Source organism: Cupressus sempervirens, chromosome 11, assembly GCF_028749045.1.
Source record: "Cupressus sempervirens isolate cs-2001-9-10 chromosome 11, ASM2874904v1, whole genome shotgun sequence".
NCBI lineage: Eukaryota > Viridiplantae > Streptophyta > Pinopsida > Cupressales > Cupressaceae > Cupressus > Cupressus sempervirens.
The window spans coordinates 693594742-693614414 of record NC_143128.1 but is presented as its reverse complement, the minus strand read 5'-3'; positions in this window follow the sequence as shown (position 1 = coordinate 693614414).

Sequence of the window (19673 nt, the reverse complement as noted above, 5' to 3'; positions counted from 1 at the left end):
CGAATGGAGCTCTGTGTGCGGGGAAACATAAGCAATTTGTATTTGATAGCATTCTGTTTTCAGGGCATGACGACTCTGGACCTGTCGCAGATTTCGCCATGGGGTTACCCTGTTTTGGATGCCTCTTCTCCTAAGAGTCAAATAATTGGGCATCTTCTAAAGCAGGCCTTTCACACCGTTCAGAGCATCACAATCTATGCTTGCAATACCCAGAACATCGACATGCTTGCGCACCTCTGGCTGCGAATCCGCCATGTCAAGCTGGTGAGATGGCACCACCCTGTCAATGATCCAGGGTCTCCTCTTGGAGAGCTGCTACCACTTCCTCTCAATTGTGAATTGCTTCAAACCCTAGACCTTGCTCAGTTCTATTGCTGGACGGAGGACGTTGTCTCTACTTTGCTCTATTCCCCTCTATTTTTGTGTCTGCCCCTCTGAATCTCTCGTCTCTTAATTTGCTCATGCTTTCTACCGATAGTTTCAAGGCCCCCAAGCTCGTTGTCATTTTAGAGGCCTGCAGAAACCTCCAAGAGCTGTACGTTGTATGTGTCTTTGATTTGCGATGAGCTATATTCCCTGAATTTCTCTCCTCTGTTTCTAGGTACCGATGACCCCTGCGCCGCTCGCTTCCGTGGCACCTAAAACCCTAGAGTGAGAAAACCCTAAACAAAGTTTTCTGAAACCCTAGAGACAGAAAATTTTGATGCGACCAAATTTGTTGCTTCTTCCGGTGGTAACCTCCAAGAGACGGCAGGACATACGCGCGTGGAGCAGGGCGACAGTGGCATAATAGAATAAACAGCTAGGCAGGTGAAGAAAAAAGAAAAAGACAATGGGACTAAAGATTCCATTGCGACGTCTCAAGAATTTATATTCAAAAGGGGGCCAAAAAAACTCTTCTATTGCAATTAAACCTAATCGTGGTTGAGATATGAGATGTGCGGTATGCCCCCGCCTTTGCCTGACAGTTTCCCTACACTTCATTTTCTCTGGTCACCCTAACATTATGATGATGCAATTACATTACAATTCTCGTACTCGCCCTTCCCTGAATTACCTTACTGGATTCCCACTCTCTACAATGCGGGTAAATTCTCTTTCGTTTTGCCAATGCACATACGCCCAATGTGGGTAGCTTATACAATTTGTGGCCATCGAACAAAGCACATGCCTATCTTATGCACGAGAGAAGTTGCGGTGAAAATCTCAATATTTGTGGACATGGCTAAAATTTTTTACAAGTACCTAGCCTATATAGCTTCCTGTACTGGTTAGAAGTTTTCCACTTTCTTGAGATGTGGTGTGAAAAAACAATATCGACAAAGTTATGAAAAAATATCAGGACTCTGGCCCAAGCCTTTATTTAATGTCCTTGTCTGTTTCAGTCTTCCTTCGATGTACAGGGAAATCTTTTTTTCACTATTGCCCAAAACACGTCGGGCTTTGCAGTACACTGGAATAAATAGAATGCGGGTAGACAGAATACCTAGGCTTGGAATTTGTAGTAGTATTGGCGCTTTTTTAACACTTTTAAGCCGAATGGAAATGAACTATATTGACAGGTTAATTATGCTATGGTTTCACAATTTCCACTTTATTCTAAGTTTTTTGTTTCTTTTACATCAGGGTAATTTTTAGTCCATCGACTATAGCAGCTCCATACAACATCTTGAACTCTTTTACTTCTCTTTTGATTGAAGCAACAATTTGGAGTTTTTCATTGGCCCATACAAGCCTCAGGCCCCCACTGATGAATATGCAATTTCTTCGCACTTTTTTTCCCGAAGATAAGATGTCCATTTCTCAAGTTCTAATGATCTAAACTGGAATAAATTTAATGTTTTCCGAGTTCTGATAGGCAAAGGAAGCCAATGGCAATGCCCATCGCAGATCAGATATGGATAGTAAATTTTGGCTTTGTGTGACTTAAATTTGAGGTTGGCACTAAAAACCTTTTATTAAATATCAGATAGTGCACAAAGAATCATAAGAGGTGAGAAGATGAGGTTGAGATTCTCTCACTCTTAGACTCTTAATCAATTCTGCTAATGTCTAAAATTGCTGCACATTAATAGATTTGTATAGAACTTATAAATCTTTTTCTTATATTGTTAGATATGAACACATTATTCAATTTATATAAAATAAATTATTTTCAATATATTGGTACAATTATTTAAAAATACAATATTGACTGATTTATATTGCAAAAATATATATTCTAGGAGTCAACCCAAGATTTTATGTAACAACTCATTTCTCCCATTTGTGATGGAATTTGTAGCAGGTAGTAAAGGCAACAATCAAAATTGAGCACAACCCATATGATTAACAAACATGTAAAGGAACCAGACATGGGAGTAAAGATTATTGCAAGGATTAATGGGGTACTTGTTCATTATTCGTACAATCTAGAGCTTTCACTTGCAAAACATTGTACAATGTTTGTTTGTTAATCATGAATTGAAATGGGAAAATAAAATTGAAACACTTGATTCCATCGCCATAGGGAAGTGCCTAGCCTCCTTGGCTGCCATTCTAAAGAGAGGCACCTCCAATGCACTCTTCTATTCCACCTTGCTCTAACACTCAGTATCAAGGAAAGGCCTGAAATGATGAGTTGAATGAAGGGCTTTGCTAGAGCTGTTACTCTCGAAATACTCACTGCAATTGCATCAAAGCAACAAAATGAAAGCCATCGAGGCAAGGTAGTAGAAGCACAAAATAAAAATAGTTAAATAATAAAAGCTTGGACCACATACATAGTTTGTTCTTAAATTAACTTTTCTTGCAACTTCACATTGTTAGATATTTGGGCATTCCTTTCTTAGTCCAACCTTCTATTAAGGATATATGGTTGTCAATCTTTTCTAAGATTGAAGACAAACATAAAAAATGGAAAATCCAACGGTTATATCTTGTTGGAAGGGTTCAGATTGTGTAAAAAGTTTTGGCATCTCACGAAATATATTACTTCTCTACTTGGATGTGTTTGCCAGTTATTAGTTCAATGTGCTAGAAATCTTTTAAGAGACTTTTTGTGGTCATAGGATTGATGCTTTAAATAATAACAATTGATATTGGTAACACAAAATGACGAGGTTTGACTTTTACAACTATATCAAGAGTTAAATCACTAGATAACTCTCAAATAGAACCAACATTCTCCTTTCATCAATATGAACAAGAATGAAAAATAATCCATTACAATTATGAGGAGAAAAGAAGAATCTTGATTGCAATAACTCTCACTAGTGCTCCCTTAATATATATGAGTCTATGTGTGATACTTTATCAACTTTTTATTGGCTATGTTTATGCATTTGAATATCCTTTTTCCCCAGTGAATAAAGTTGTTGTGTTATAGGCATTATGAGAAGATGTCCCTTATGGTGATGGAAATCATTTTATTTTTTAGAAATCAATTTCTTCTTATTCCAGAAACAAGCTACTCATTACCATGTAATACATATAATGTATTAAACTTGCAACCAAAAATCTATCTAAAAGATTCTACTATTTTCCTCAAAGATAGTTTATTTTGTGAACAAAATACATACCAATTTAACAATCTTTTATTTTTGGTTTCCCCTTCTACAATTCTTTTCATTTTATAATACATATATATGAATTTAAAAATAATTAAATTTAACTATTTCAAATTAAGAATAATTAATTTATTATTTATCTTTAAGTTTCCTTTTATATTATATTAGATGTCTAACAAAAAAATAAATGTGAGCAATCATATTATATAGACTTACACCTTTAGTCACTATCGGCATACCCTTGCTCCTTCAGGTGCAAGTGCTAGTTTTATGACAAAGATTATTTAGTTGTAATGTGTCAATTTTTGACAAACGGCTAAATTTTTTTCTAAATTGGTGAGACTTCTCTAGCCCCACTTCATTTTCATCTTCTATTATGGAGGAAAATATTCTAATTAATCCTAGCCCCCCAAAAAATTCTTATGGGGATCCTCAACCTCAAAAATAGACCTATAGACCCCCTCATAGACTCCTACCTAAATATGAGATAGTGCATGCCAACATTGCTCACTTTTTGACTATTGCAATTGGATGATGATCATTAGTTCCCCAATTTCTCTTTGTGTTGTCTCATTCAAAAGGCATTACCAAGAATATTTGCATAATTGTTGATTCTAAATTGTCACATTTCAAATTGAAGTTTTGTATTCAAGATTTTTTTGGGGGTTTTCCTTTTCTTTTCTGTATCTTGTTTTACATGAAAATTGAGGAGAGTTACTTTTTTATTGTCTTAAATAAGAGTTTTAACCTTAACAAATCTTTGTGTACATTTAACAAATGAAAAGGTAAAATTTAACTTTTTAAAAAAAAATTCAATATGTTTTTTCATTTTATTCATAGAAATTTTATCTCTTTGAAATCTAAGAGCCAAATGTTCAAATAGATATATTCTATAAATTCATTCGTGTCTTCTAGGTCCCATCCAAATATTCTTTCTTTAGCTCAAGTTGTCATTGAAATTTTTTTAGATCATCTACCTATCTATTCTATCAATTCATTCATGTCTTCTAGGTCTCATTTAAATATTCTTTCTTTAGCTAAAGTTGTCACTGAAAACAACCTTAGGTCATCTACCTACTTTTATTTGTTCTATTTTCTTTTAAAGTATCTTATGAGATGCATCGTAGTCATTACTTCCATAGAATTAATCACCACTTTCTTAACACAATATCATAAACAAAAAATTAATTATGAACTTACTTGTGATCAAACACTTTTGTATTTTCTCAATTTGTTTCCACTTGAATTCAAAACTACTACTAACCAACAATTTACATATCTATATCCAAACTAGCAACACTAGAAGATAAAAAAGAACTTATGTCTAGCTCTCCAATATCTACTTTGAAGAGACAATTATAATTTCCATCCTTTTTTTGTGTTCTCATTTTATAGAATCCTGTAATTATGCTTGTTGTTGAATTCCACCCCAAAAGTTTTGTCCTTTGTAACTTCTCAAGAATATTGTCTTGAAAATGCAACTTATTTTGGCTTCATTGACTTATGTGAGAGAAAATTACAATTTTGGATATTCACTTATATAAAGGCATATACTTATTCTCTTGCAACTCTTGGTATAAATTTTGCAATCATAACAAGGTGACTAACATAACATGGAAAAAAGACTATCTCAAATGAATTCCATCTCCACCTTGTGAATTTAGTCATTCCTTAAACTTATGAATAAATTTTTTTTTTTAAAGTAGGTATAAGGGTCATCCTTGCACCTCAACATCAGTCTTGAAACATCAATAACCTCTTTGTAAAGTCTATGAACAACCACTTTAAAATATAAAAGAATCACAAGTTCCTCCATTCCATGTGATAGTTTATACTCAAGGACTATGTTAAAGGTCTTACAAAAGATGTCTTTTCCTTACTCCCATTTACGTTCAATTAATTGTCTTAAATTGATTATCTTTCTGTTTTATCGTGTTTGTTTTATTCCTATCAAATTAACAAATAACTTTACAAACTTGATGGAATTGTTATTGTGATTCTATATTTGGAAATATTATTGCTGCCACCACTTTTGAAAAGAGGTATTGATGCCACCACTTTCCTAAAGAGTATATAGAAGTATATTGATCACATGCAACTATTTATTCATATCCTTCTAATGGCGGCGCTTCTTAAAAGGATTCCAGATTACAGACAAAATACACAGAGAGGAAACAAACTCGGAAAGAAATAAAAAGCCATAATAAACTAAAAATCACAAAGCTTATGGAAACGATAAATTCGACAGGGAAGAACATGGAAAATAAATAAATAAATAACAATAAGAAGCTTACATGTAGAATGTAAACCCTAATCAACCTGCCGCTGGTAAGCTTTCTACCGACCTCTGCGCCCTGTGAAATTGCGTGCTTGCTTTCAACTCGTAAACTCAATTTAAGATTATGCTGCAAAATAATTAATTCAAAATTCGTCAAATTTAGGAATGCAAGCAAAAATTACGCTGCAAAAAACTCAATTTGATATTCGCCACTGTGAAATTCAGAATACAGGCGAAAATTGTGCTTCAATTTGGTAATGGCAGGTTAAGAGGACAGCTGCATGCAACAAAGCTTTCTGAAGATTTGTAACGACAGTAACAATAAGGAAGTTTCCATTTTTTTTATCCAATCCATCCAAAAATGGAAACTTTTGAAAAATCTTACTATCGTTACAAATCTTCAGAAATCTTTTGAAAAATTTGTTACTAGCGTTACAAATCTTTAGAAATCTTTTGAAAAATCATCTCTAATCAATAGAAACATCATCTCTAATCATGGCAATCCTCTATAATAATGAAGAGTGCATAGGGTTGAACAACTGAGATTAAGTGGTTTAGAGTCATTGGTATTATGACCAAATATCATCTCCATATATGATCCCACTCTAGTGCCAAACTCAATCTGACTCAACTGTCATAGTTTCTCATCTAGATTGTCTAGTCCACCAAGAGTAATAGTGACATCAACAACTCATATCTCCTCAATTAGATTTGGAGTAGATTGTAGTGCATCTGAGTGTCATGATGAGTGTTGAATGACATATGTGTTGTGTGTTATGTTGAGTGATGATCACCAAAGTCTTGTGCACCCTATTGTACATCTCTAATCCTATATGAAACCTCTTGTAAATAGACAATGTATGAATACGCCTATATATCTAAAAAATACAATGCCATAGCCATATGTCTATGCTCCCCACTAAGGCCACATATATCTCCTAGAGCAAGAAGACATGCAACTCTGTAAACTTCATCACTCGACACAATAGATGTAGTACTAGACGATGCCTCTAAAGATGATTTGGGTTGAATAGGTCTTCTCATAATATATCTACCCAGAGTGTTAGATGTCATGCTACTAGCAGAAGATACAATGTTTCCTATCATCTCAATTGCTTCCCTCTAGGAAGAAATAATAACTTTAGCCATATTAGTGGCCATCACTAGGGTCACAACTAGAGTCCTCTACCCCACTAACTATCAAGGATCATGTCGAGGTCGACCAACCAGATGGTACTCATCATGATCTACAACTTTGCCACATCCTTGACCATAATATCCTAGAAGATCTAAATAGTTGACAATTTAACCAAATGGAACTCCATGTACAACTATTGGACAAAATGTAATGATATTTGGTCATTATTGGGATAATGACCATGTGCTATGAGAAGTTGAGGGTATATCATGCATGCAATCTAAGGCACAACACATTTCATAACCGGATAGGCCTTCACCAAGGCCTGACCCTTAGAAAATGGGAAAACCATTGATAATCTCCTTTGGGACCAGGCTCTGAACCTAAGCAAAGGTAATATCACCCAAGACCTCTTCTTTAAGCTTTGCAAAAATTGTATCAATAGACTGTGTTGAGACAATAGTCTGTCATCTTAGTCTATGACTAAGATCTCAAAGACTCGTATAGATTTGCTCACAAATACCTCTATATAAATGATCTATAGATCTATCAATCAACTATCTGAGTCATGTCATCTCTATAGTCATAAAATTGGAATATATTATCCATATTAGGAGTACAAGGGTGAACACATGGTCCTTGTGCCTGCCCTTTTCCTATTCCCTGACCCTTAGGCTACTCATGATCTTAAGGCTACTCATGTCCTAACCCCTAATCATGAGGCTTCTCATGTCCTAGTCCCTAATACAAGGCTTCCCATGATCTAGTCCCTATCCCTCATCTCTATCATTTGATTCCATCTACATGGGTAATATGTGCAAATTAAATGTTAAGTAAGTCCTATTAAATGCTAATACCTATCCTATATTGTAAAACTATGAAGGTGGACTATTAGACCTGTTAATAGGTTATATTAGACATGTTAATATGCTATTTAAATTAAGAGGTCCTATTAGGCCCTAAGAGATCTATCCTATTAAGATACAATCGGTATATTACTTCTTAATCTATGTTTTATTGTAGGTTAATAGTCAAATTAGGTGTTAATGTTCATATTAAAATAAATTAAATGTCATCTACAAATGAGCAGAGAGTGAAAGGAGAGAGAGTGAGGAGAGTGAGTGAGAAGAGAGAGATAGGAGAGAGAGTGAGAGGAGAGGGAAAGTGAGAGGAGAGAGAGTGAGAGGAGAGCTCAATAGTGAGGAGAGAGAAAGTTAGAGAAGAGAGAGTGAGGAGAGAGATAGGAGAGAGTGAGGAAAAGAGAGCAAGGAGAGAGTACATAGGAGAGAGAGTAGAGGAGAGAGAAATTTTGAAGAGAGAGTGAGTTTAGGGTTTAGGGCTTAGGATTTAAGGATTATGGCTTAGGGATTAGGGTTTAAGGATTAGGGTTTGGAGTTTAAGGATTAGGGTTTATGATTTATAGTTTAGGGTATAGGATTAACTATTTAGGTTTTACAATTAAAGAATTAGGGTTTAGGGATTATGGTAATGTACAATATCAATTTAGGGTATAAGATTTACTATTTAGGGTTTAGGGTTTTATGAATAGGGTTTATGACTTAAGATTTAGGGATTAGGGATTAGGGTTTAGGGTTTAAGCTTTATTGCTTAGTGTTTATGATTTACAATTTAGGGTATAGGATTTACTATTTAGGGTTTAGGATTAGGGAACTTAGGATTGAGTTTTAAGGCTTAGGGTTTATGATGTCTGTTTAGGGTATAAAATTTATAGTTTAGGTTTTAGGGTTTATAACTTTTAGGGTATAAGATTTACTATTCTGGGTTTTGGGATTAAGGATTAGGATTTATGGCTTAGGGTTTAAGGATTACCTAGGGTTTAGGGTTTAAGGATTAGCGTTTATGATTTATGGTTTAGGATATATGATTAACTATTTAGGGCTTACAGTTAAAGGATTAGGGTTTAGGGCTTTCGATAAATGTATAATATTAGTTTAGGGTATATGAATTACTACTTAGGATTTAGAGTTTTATGATTAGGGTTTAGAGCTTAGGGTTTATGATATCAGTTTAGGGTATAGGATTTATAGTTTAGGGTTTAGGGTTTATAATTTACAGTTTAGGGTATAAGATTTACTATTTAAGGTTTTGTGTTTAAGGATTAGGGTTTAAGGATTACCTATGGTTTAGGGTTTAAGGATTAGGATTTTGGGTTTAGGATTTACAATTTACAATTTATTGTATAGGATTTACTATTTAAGGTTTAGGGTTTTAGGATTATGGTTTATGACTTATTGTTTAAGAATTAGAGTTCAGTGTTTCCAACTATAGTTTTAACTTTTTTTTTTCAACTATAGTTTAGATAGCTATTTTTTTTCAACTATAGTTAAAATAACTATGTTTTTCAACTAAAATTTGAAAATAAATATGTTTTTTCAACTATACAAGTTATATTTTTCCAATATTTTGTATGCACCTAGTAATAGATTTTTGGTTTTCATTTTCAATCAACCTAGAGTATTTCGTTTTCCATTTTTTATCTATACCTAGAGTTTTTCATTTTTTAAACCAATTATTTTTCCAACTATAGGTTTCACTATATTTTTCCAATATTTTCTAACTATATTGTTATGTTGAAAACTATGCAACATAAATTAAAAATACTAATTTACATAAAACTAACTAAAATTTAACATCTAAACATAAAACTAATTAAGAAACATTAAATAACTATGTGTTTTCAACTAAAGTTCAAAAATAAATATGTTTTTTCAACTATACTTTATATTTTTCCAATATTTTATAACACTTAGTACTAGATTTTCAATTTTCATTTTTGAAACCTATTATTTTTTCCACCAATAGGTTTCTCTATGGTTTTCCAATATTTTATAACTATACTATTATGTTCAAAACTACACAACATAATAAAAAATAGTAATTTACATAAAACTAACTACAATATAACATGTAAACATAAAATTAATTAAGAAACATTAAATAACTATGTTTTTCAACTAAAGTGTAAAAATAAATATGTTTTTTCAACTATACTTTATATCTTTCCAATATTTTTTTTTGATGAATAGTCCTTTTCAATTAATAAAATTTACTAAGATTACAATTCACAAAAAAGGGTCGGGGGATACAGGATCACCCCGCGAATGAGTTCAATCGGCCAAAGCCGGAGCAAACAACATGGCCGCAGCCAGCAACTATAAACAAAAAACTTACTAGATTTTTTTTTTCATTTTCATTTTCTATCAATCTAGAGTTTTTTTTGTTTTCTATCTTGACCTAGAGTTTTTCATTTTTTAAACTTATTATTTTTCCCAACTATAGGTTTGACTATATTTTTCCAATATTTGATAACTATATTAATATGTTTAAAACTATGTAACTTAATAAAAGAATACTAATTTACATTAAACTAACTACAATTTAACATGTAAACATAAAAATAATTAAGAAACAACTAAAATTTCACTAAAAATAACTAAAATTTCATTAAAAACAAATAAAAAATCCTAAAAAATAATTAAATATTCTTTCAATACAAAAATGAACAAAATACATATCAAAATGCTCAAAAGAAGTAAAAATGTAGATGGAAATGTCATTTTCAATGTGAACTTCATTAGCTTCACTCCAAGCCCTTAGGTCCACAAGCTATAATAGCAAATGAGAAATAAATTAGTGATTTGTGATTTATATTTCCAACTACTTGCAGGGCACAATTGAAGCCCACTGTTAATGTTCCACATGGGGCTTTGATCAAGGACCATACTATCCAGGCTTCGAATGAAGCCCCAAGGGGCTGTCATTTGAAGCCCAAGCTTCAATCAAAGCCCTTCAATGTGGGCGATCCCACTTTCCATTTGATTTCTTGGTAATGGAAAGTGGGAAGCATTATTGTGGCTTCACCCATCTATATACACAAGCTCTAATTTCTTATTTATTTTTTCCTTCCCACTCTTTACAAAACTAACTCTCTTTTATTTTCCATACACACAAATTTCACAAAATTCCATATTGAAACATTTTAGACTTGGTAAAACTTTCTTTGAATGAAGTAATTTCATATCTTTCTTACTCATATGCCCAAGTCTATTGTTGAAGTTGATGAAAGATCAACCCCACAACTCCTAAGAATCACTTGCATGCAAACACCTATTATAGAAGAGAGAAGCAAAAGGCTATAGAGGCAGAAATTGCCAGATCCATAGACAAGACATTTTTGATGAGATAAAAATTAGATTGCTATTATCAACAATAAATTAATCTCAGTTCTCAATTGTGTTTGCAATGAGAGATTGTCCTTATAAAGGAGATCAAACCCCTAAAATGGTCTAACCTAGGTTACATCATAATAATTAATAAAAGAATTAATTATTAGATGCCTAAAGTTTAGGTTAAGTAGACTGGAGTTAATTAGAAAATATCTAATTACTCTAACACCACCCCTTAAGATAAACTTAGGGAGTACCTAAAAACCTAAAAATACTACTAAAAGTAGATTTGGGTCCGAACAAACAAGGCTTGATGAGGTATCCAAGCACAACCAGATCTCTAAAAAGAGGAGAAATAGAGAACCACATGGGAAAAACCCTACTCCAAAAAGAGATGGAAAACATGCTGAAAGAAACTAGTGAAGAACTAAAGAAGCTTCCAAACTAGGGAATGTCCTATAAGATAGGAATATAAGATGATCATGAAGAACACACTGAAGCATATAGAAGCTACAAAGCTTTGTCAAAAGTAATTGTTGATCTAAAGAACCTCCACTAAAATAGAACCTAACTAGGTAGAGAAGACTATAATCTGCATCAAATCAAGAGGCACACAAAGGTAAACAATTGGACTCAAAGATATAGATGTCATGAAACACCAGAGCCTCAAGAGTTAATCAATCAAACCAAGGAAGCATGAGAAACAACAAAAGAACCCCCATAATGCAAATAAGAGTGAGGTGATAGGCAACCGAAAAAGTGGGCCAAAAGAATTGCAAGTCAAGGAATCATGACCAAGATGTATAGAACAATACATATGTGTATACTAAGGTGATCAATCTCAGACATGAAATGAGGTTAATGTCACAGAAGGGACACTCACTAGAAAAAGGAAGATGGAAAAAAAAGGAAAAACATCAACTCCCCATGGAACTTTATTAGAGTAGAACATGTACAATAAGGTACAAGATATGGTGAATCCCAAGAATAAAATAATTTTCATAAGTGTCCTCAGATGACTACTTGAATTAGAAGGAAAAACAAGTCAAAACAAGACAAAACAATTGAAATAAAAATATAGATGCAATATGGCACTTTGTCTTAGTGCATTTGCAAGAGTGCATACAAAAGATCCCTAAATAGATTAGAAGAGACATAAGACTAATATAAAATATAGTACAAGTCGTGAAAAATCATCTAGAGAAAAGAAATCAATCCCTAGACCTAAAACAACCAAATTATCCACCAAAATGCAAAAATACAGACGTCTAAATAGAATGTGCCTAGAGTAGAATCTAGAAAAATAACTAGCATCACTGAAAAGATCTTAGAAAGAGATTTCCAATGATATAAAGAATTTTCAAATTAGAGATCAGATACTCAAGACATGTCTCCCAGAGTGCAAAAAGAAACTCTAGACTTTGATAGTAGAAAGAACCATCAAAATAACATCAAAACTAAAAACTAACTATACCACTGTGATGGGTTTGGAACTAGTTTTTTAATAATATCTTGTTTCCAAATAATGGAGTTTGTATACCCAAGATATGACAAAAAAGAGTGAAGGTAGGTCCAAATATAGGCCAAGAAGGTGATAGGAAGTGGTGATGCAATGCAGATATGGTGCTGACATTAGCAAGTGACAAGCCCAAATTTGATGGTCAAACAATTGTCAAGGCAAGAAAAAGCTTTAAAATGACCCCCATCAGAAAAAAAATCTGACCACAGAAATATAGAGCTAGGCAAAGGGTCGATGCTAGATTAAAAGTTGGTGGCCAAGATATGAACAAGTGAAATAAAGTTTTTAATAAAAAAACTTCAAACCAAAAAACCATGCATAGTCAAAAAATTACGCCCAAGATAGAGGGACTGATTTGAAGTAGGCAACCCTTTTTAAGTGTATATGCTTCCATCAGCCGACTCCATACATACCTTTACAAAGGAGACTAGAGGCAATGACAAGAACATAGAAATTGATAGATTTGCGATTAGTCCTCTACCATATATACACAACAATAGTCCCCATAAACATATCAATGAGAAAGTATCCTATCAAAATAAGATTCTAGTTGGCTAGATTATGACAAGGGACATGCCACCAGTCTCTCATCGTAATGAAGAATAGCAATGTTCAAAGGTGTGTTTCGATCATTGTCCTTGACATCCACCAAGAGAGGAGCAGTCCCTTCAATACAACTAATACTATCACGACCCCCTTATTCTTCCTTTGAGAGTAGGAGGAGAACAACCTCATCAAAATAGTTTGATAACACTTGGTGGAGCAAAGTGCAACCTATGTCATCTTTGGTGGTCAAGCTTGTGTTACAGTGGAGAAGTAGTGTGGACATCCTATGCCTAATCTTTGAAAAGAACTCCCACTTGTTCATGCACCTTGCCCACAAAGTGGCCAAAATTCACTACATTGAAATTGGTGGAGGGGTTATTGAGCAAGATACACACCTTCAAATGTGGGAGGCCATCAAGGAAGGAAATATTAATGATGGTGGAGCATGCAGCTCTCCCTCCAAATAGATGATGTAATCCTTCATACCAGACATGTCCCTTCTCCATAAAAAGCTGACAAAGATGGGCTCCACCATTCATGACATGAAAACTAGACATTTATGGCACAAATAATAGTGGACATCCATAATGAAAACAAAGGCAAGAGTCATGATGCCAAAACATAGAGGTGCAAACTTGCTAAAAAAATTGGTGATGTTGGCAAATTCGGGGGCAGTAATAAAGTATGACTCCAATGAATATGCATGCATTTCACATCACTGATTTGAAATTAGTTTTCAAAATAATTCCAAAACCCACCAAAATAATTCGCTTCCCAAAAAATGTTGATAGTAAAAATCCAAGTCATATATAATGCCCCAAACAATGAAGGTGGGCACATTATGGTCAATATCCTTAATAGGATTCTTTTGTTTAGTTGATCATCTAGTGGGTATCATCCCCACCAGGGTTTTTCCTTGGCTAGGGTTTCCCTAGTCAACAAATAATGGTGTTATGAGTTCTTTATGTGCATGGTTATATTTACTATTCATCATTGTTGGTTTACTTTCATATGCAAGTTATCTAGTAATTAACAATATTGAGTTGTGGGAAAAAGTTTCAAGAATATTGATTCACCCCCACCCCCCCCCCCCCCCCCAAACCCCCCCCTTTTAGTATTATCTATTTCTAACAATTGGTATCAAAGCCTAGTTACTCTGAAGAAGTTTAATAGCTTGAGTAAGATCCCTATGAATATGGAATAGTTAAAGAAAAATCTTGAAGAAGCTCTTGAATAGATTGACCTTCTTATAGAAGAAAGAGATAACCTAAAAGATAGGTATGAAGATGCAAAAGTCTACATTGGAAAACTGGAGGATAAGATTAATGATCTAAAATATGGCTAGGAATCAATTGTATAGACTAGTGACAATGATGATGTAGGAAACCTCAAGAAGGAAAATGAGATCTTGGACATGAATTAAAAATTGTTGAACTTAAGTTGAGTCTTAAGAAAGATGGTAGTAAGAGTGAACCTAAATTGAAAACTAAGAATGTAGACCTTAGATCCCAGTTTAGTCAAGTAACATCTCAATTAGATAATATCAAGATTGAGCATGCAGAATTAGAAAGATGCATTATCATTGTTAAAGGAGAATTGACATAAGCTAAGAAACAATTAGAGAAACTTTATTCCAATAGTGAGAAAATTGATGAATAGGTATCTCAATAGAGACCTTCTTATGATAAGATAGGACTTGGATATCCTATCGGAGATAAATCAACAAAGAAATTTGAAATCAGAGGAGAACCAAATCCAGTTATTGATTCCCCTATAGAATTTGATCTAAGTAAAGTAGAATCAAGCACAACTATTGAAGTATCAAAACAAATTGAATTAGTTGATTTATCAGCAAGACATGATGAACCTAAGAAAATAGAGCAAGTTGATAAAGCTAGGCAAAATGAAGCACCCAAGGAAGTAAGACATTAGTTCAGAGGTAGATGTTTCATATACAATGAAGTTGGTCATATGAAAAGAGATTGCATGGGCAAGTCTTTTAGACCCATTACTAATGTCTATTGTTATAATTGTCATGGATATGGACATAAAGTAGTAGATTGTAAGAATCCTAAGTTTGATGGTAATAATGCAAATAGTAGAATGTTTAGGAACACTAACTATATAGGTAATGAAAGAGGGAAATCAAAGAGAATATCTAATGATGGAGAGAGACCTAATGGAGAAAAGAACCAAATTGTGTGTTACAAGTGTAATAAACCTAGATAAATTACAAGAAATTATAGAGAACCTTAGAGTCAGAATGGAACTATTCAGAGAACAAATGCCCCTGTATATTAGTTATGTAATAACTTCGAACAGATAATGAGATATTGTAGAATGGATAGAAGAAACTTCAATAGGAATCCTAACTATAGAAGGAACAAAAACAAGAATGATAGAAGGAATGGAAATGATAGTGATAACAATCAAAAGGAAGCAATCAAGGAACATGTTGATTAGTGAAGGACACATAGGGGTAAGGTAAAGCTCTAATTCAAATTTCAATTTGTAAACGGTCTAACCAACCACTTAGTGAATAAGGATTTAAATTTAAATTCCCAAGGTAGGTTTTAGATGTGTGGTTAAGTGAGATTCTAGGCTAAGTCAAGTTGTAAGCAATTAGGTGTTGTTAAGCCTAAAATTGCTCAAAGTTTCTCTACAAGGCAAAACATGGAAAAATGGATAAAATGGGGCAATAAATGGTCAAAGGGTGTCCTTAGGTGTCCTAGGTTCATTTATTGAAGGTGTAAACCAAATTGGTAAAGTTTGGAGGCTTAGATTGCAAAATTACAAAAGTTGTCAAAATTGATCATTAACAACTTTGCAATTTTTGTGAAATTGCAATAGCAAATTTTGCACATTTCAAGAAAAGAGAAACATAGGTAGTTATGGATTGAACGAAAGGCCAAGGTGGTTAGGAGAACCCATATAAACACTTTCCAACTCATTTATAGGGGTTGGTTATGTATTTGTATGGACAAGACATGTGGGGAGGAGAGTTTTTTGTTGCCAAAAAATGTAGTTTGGAGGATTGAGCAAAGAAACCTGATTGAATAGCTTACTATTTTGAATGGAATAGTGAATTTAGTTCACGTATTAACTTTGTGCATGTTTTTTTTAAATTTTGAGAATTTATTTTATATGGTTTAGAAAATTCGTTAATGCTTGCTTTCCTATTGTCTAGTTATGAGCAACCAACATTTGAATGGCTATAGCTTGAGTTTCCATGGTAAAAAAAAAAGACCTTTGGGAATCAAGTAATAGCCCCTGTAATTGAGTTCTAGTGAGAATAGAGGATTGGCACATGCCAATATTGTATAGGAAAAGATAGAGTAGGATGTTAGGGGTCCATAACCTAGGGGAGAAGGTTGGATGTAGAGTTTGAAATGACTGGTGAGATTTTTATTATCATTGCCTTTGAAACCCCTAAAATAAGGGTTTTCTGGAACCGTATTGTATAGACACCATGGAGGTTTGAAACCAAGATAATATTCAAGCCCTAGTTGATATGGAACAATGTCTAGTAGATTTCAATTGGCCTTGTTAGGGAGATTTTGAGCTTATTGCAAGTTCCTTGTTTCTAAGAGGGCTAACAGGGCCTCTTAAGGCTACAAGGTCAAAAAAAGCATTTTTGAGTTGTGGGTATGTCAGACCTATTCAAAAGATACAAAAAATGTGAAAAATGTCAAGAACCATAGGGAGATGGTATAAACTTGATTTTGACCCTCTAAATGCATTTGGTGGAGTTTTGGCATATTATGCCAAATGATGCACAATTAGGGGTGTGGAGTGAGGAGTAAAATCTAAGTTGATTGGTGAGTTTCTTGGAGAGAGGGGATTAGAAGAGAGTCTTCTATGTTGGGGTTAGGGTAGTGACCCTGAGTAGGCTTAGAAATAGTCTTAATAGAGTAGGCAGGTTCTAGGTGAATAATCTCCCCATCATTGATGAATTGAAAGAGGCATTTATGATAGATAAGGATCTAAAAAGCACTTATACAGTTTTAAAGGAACAATATTTCAATGCACTTGATGAGACATTGAAGTCAACAATTATTTGTGACTCATCCTACCCGAATCAAGCAATTTCAAGAGAGGTAGAGCATTAGTTGGTCATAACTGATGTTAGAGAGCAAGTTGGAAGTTGTGTAGTTAATAAAAGGCAGAGGACATAGAGAGGAAGCTATGGTCAAGTGCACAAGCTTAGATATGATTGTAGTAAGAAGGAATTTAGAAAACAAGTTTACTAGTAAATAGAGACATCATTTAAATTTGTGGTAGATACACATTTAATGTGCAATCAGATTTGACATGATTTAAGGATTATGAACAAGATTGTGTGTACCATTTGTTCATGTAAAGTGTTTTGAGAAAATTGAAGAGTGATTTGACATCAATTTGAAGTGCGAAAAGAAGTTCTTGAAGTGCAAAGTTATAGAAGCCCTAAAATACATTTTAAAGGTATTTTATAGAGATAAAATTAAGTTTTTTAGTGCATATAGTTGAATTTCAATGGCTAGTCAGGTAGCTTATAGTGTGAGTGTAAGGCCATAGTATGTATTTAAGAAACATCCATTTGTTTCACTTATGAATGACGTATTATGCACATTTTGGCAAGTTCCAAAGAATGTGCCTTATGTAGGAGATATCATAAGCTATATACATTGTAAAATTGAGAGCATAGGTGATGAAGAAGTACACAAGGACTTAGGGACTATGTGTAATAGTGAACTATCCTTGAAATATGAGTATGCATACCTAAGCAAGTTGAATTTGGTAAAGTATATATTTTATACAAAGTTGGACAACAATGATTGGACTAAAATCATTCTAAGTAGGGTACACGATGATATGTTTTGGTTAGGTGGCATGCAAATTGAAATTGATAATGACCTAATTCACAAGGTCATAGGACTAAGTAAAGAGGGATCTAATCCCATAAATGAGAAGAATGTAAGAAACATGGTTGAGAAAAACCTAAATACAAGATGTGATGGAAGGAACATGAAAGTAGATTCAATTCAAGACAAATGAGTGAAATTGTTAAGTAATATATTAGGGTACAAGTTTAACCATGGTTAAGGGGTTAACTCAGTACCAACTAGATTTTTACATGTTGCTTATGTAATGGCAATTCAGGAAAGAAAAGTGAATTTGTCTGAGATTATCAAATTGTAGTTGTTAGATAACATTGCAAAAGTGAAGAAGACAAAGTGTATAATCTTCAGATTTGAGTCCTTAGTGACTCATTTTTTCTTTTATGCAACAAGGAAGTTCCCAGGAGTGACAAATTGGGATAGCAATGAGTGCACAATGAAATTGGTTGATCAATGCTACAGATCAAAGCTAGAGAATGTTAGAGATGATGACATTGTTAGAATATATAGGCTACTGATATATTTAAGAGTGGGGGGTGGGGTGGGATGAATTAGTTATCCAACTAATATCAAAATTTTCAATCTTAAAAAATATTAACCATACAAGTAATGTAAATTGAAGCCACAATAAGATACTCATATACAATAACACCAGATATGTTAATTAGGGAAACCCTTGATCAGAGGGAAAACTTTGGTGGGGATGGTATCCACAAGATGATGTATTAATATAAATATTCCTTGTTAGAGAATAGACCCTATTAGGAGTCTATTACAATATTCAATACATATGAGTTAGAATTAGGAGACTTTGAATCCTTGTTAGGAGTTGTTCCAACCTTGTTAGGAGTTGTAGAAGATAGTTGGATCCACTGCCCAAAAAAATTCAAGGGAAAGACCAATGAACCCACTATCCAAATGATCTCTGTATTATTCCTTGTAGAATAATAGAATAAAATTGTACTTCCTTTCTTTGTCTCTTTCTTATCAACTAGACTTTTTCTCCCTTAGATCTTATAACTAGATCTCGAACTATGCATCCAATAATCCCTTGGATCACTTATACGCATTCAGTAAGCACTCTGCTCTTTTCTGCACTTTGACCTTAAAAAATGATCTCAATACACATCATACTCCTTATGATCAAGGAAAACATATTTCCTTTACACCATATCTTCATAATAATTCCTTGAGTTGACCTTGAGGCTTTCCTAGTTAATTAAAATAAGATACTTAATTAAATTACAATTTCAATATCACTATTAGCTCATAGTATTTACAAAACTTCTCACATGTTATAGTTCTTTATCACTGCCTGATTGCACATCACTTCATTACATCTCAGATGTAAGATTGACAAAAAAAATTTAGGAACTACTTTCCCAATACTTTGTCTCTAAACTGCTCTCTAAAAATCAAATATAACTTTTATATGCCATCAACTTAGGCTCTATACACTTAACCACGTCATTAGGACACTGTGTTGTGCATGTCCAGAACTGCACATGACCACATAATCAAACCATTGTTTGTACCATCAAGATCTTTGTTTGCTACTCTACCAGTCTTTATAGAAATAA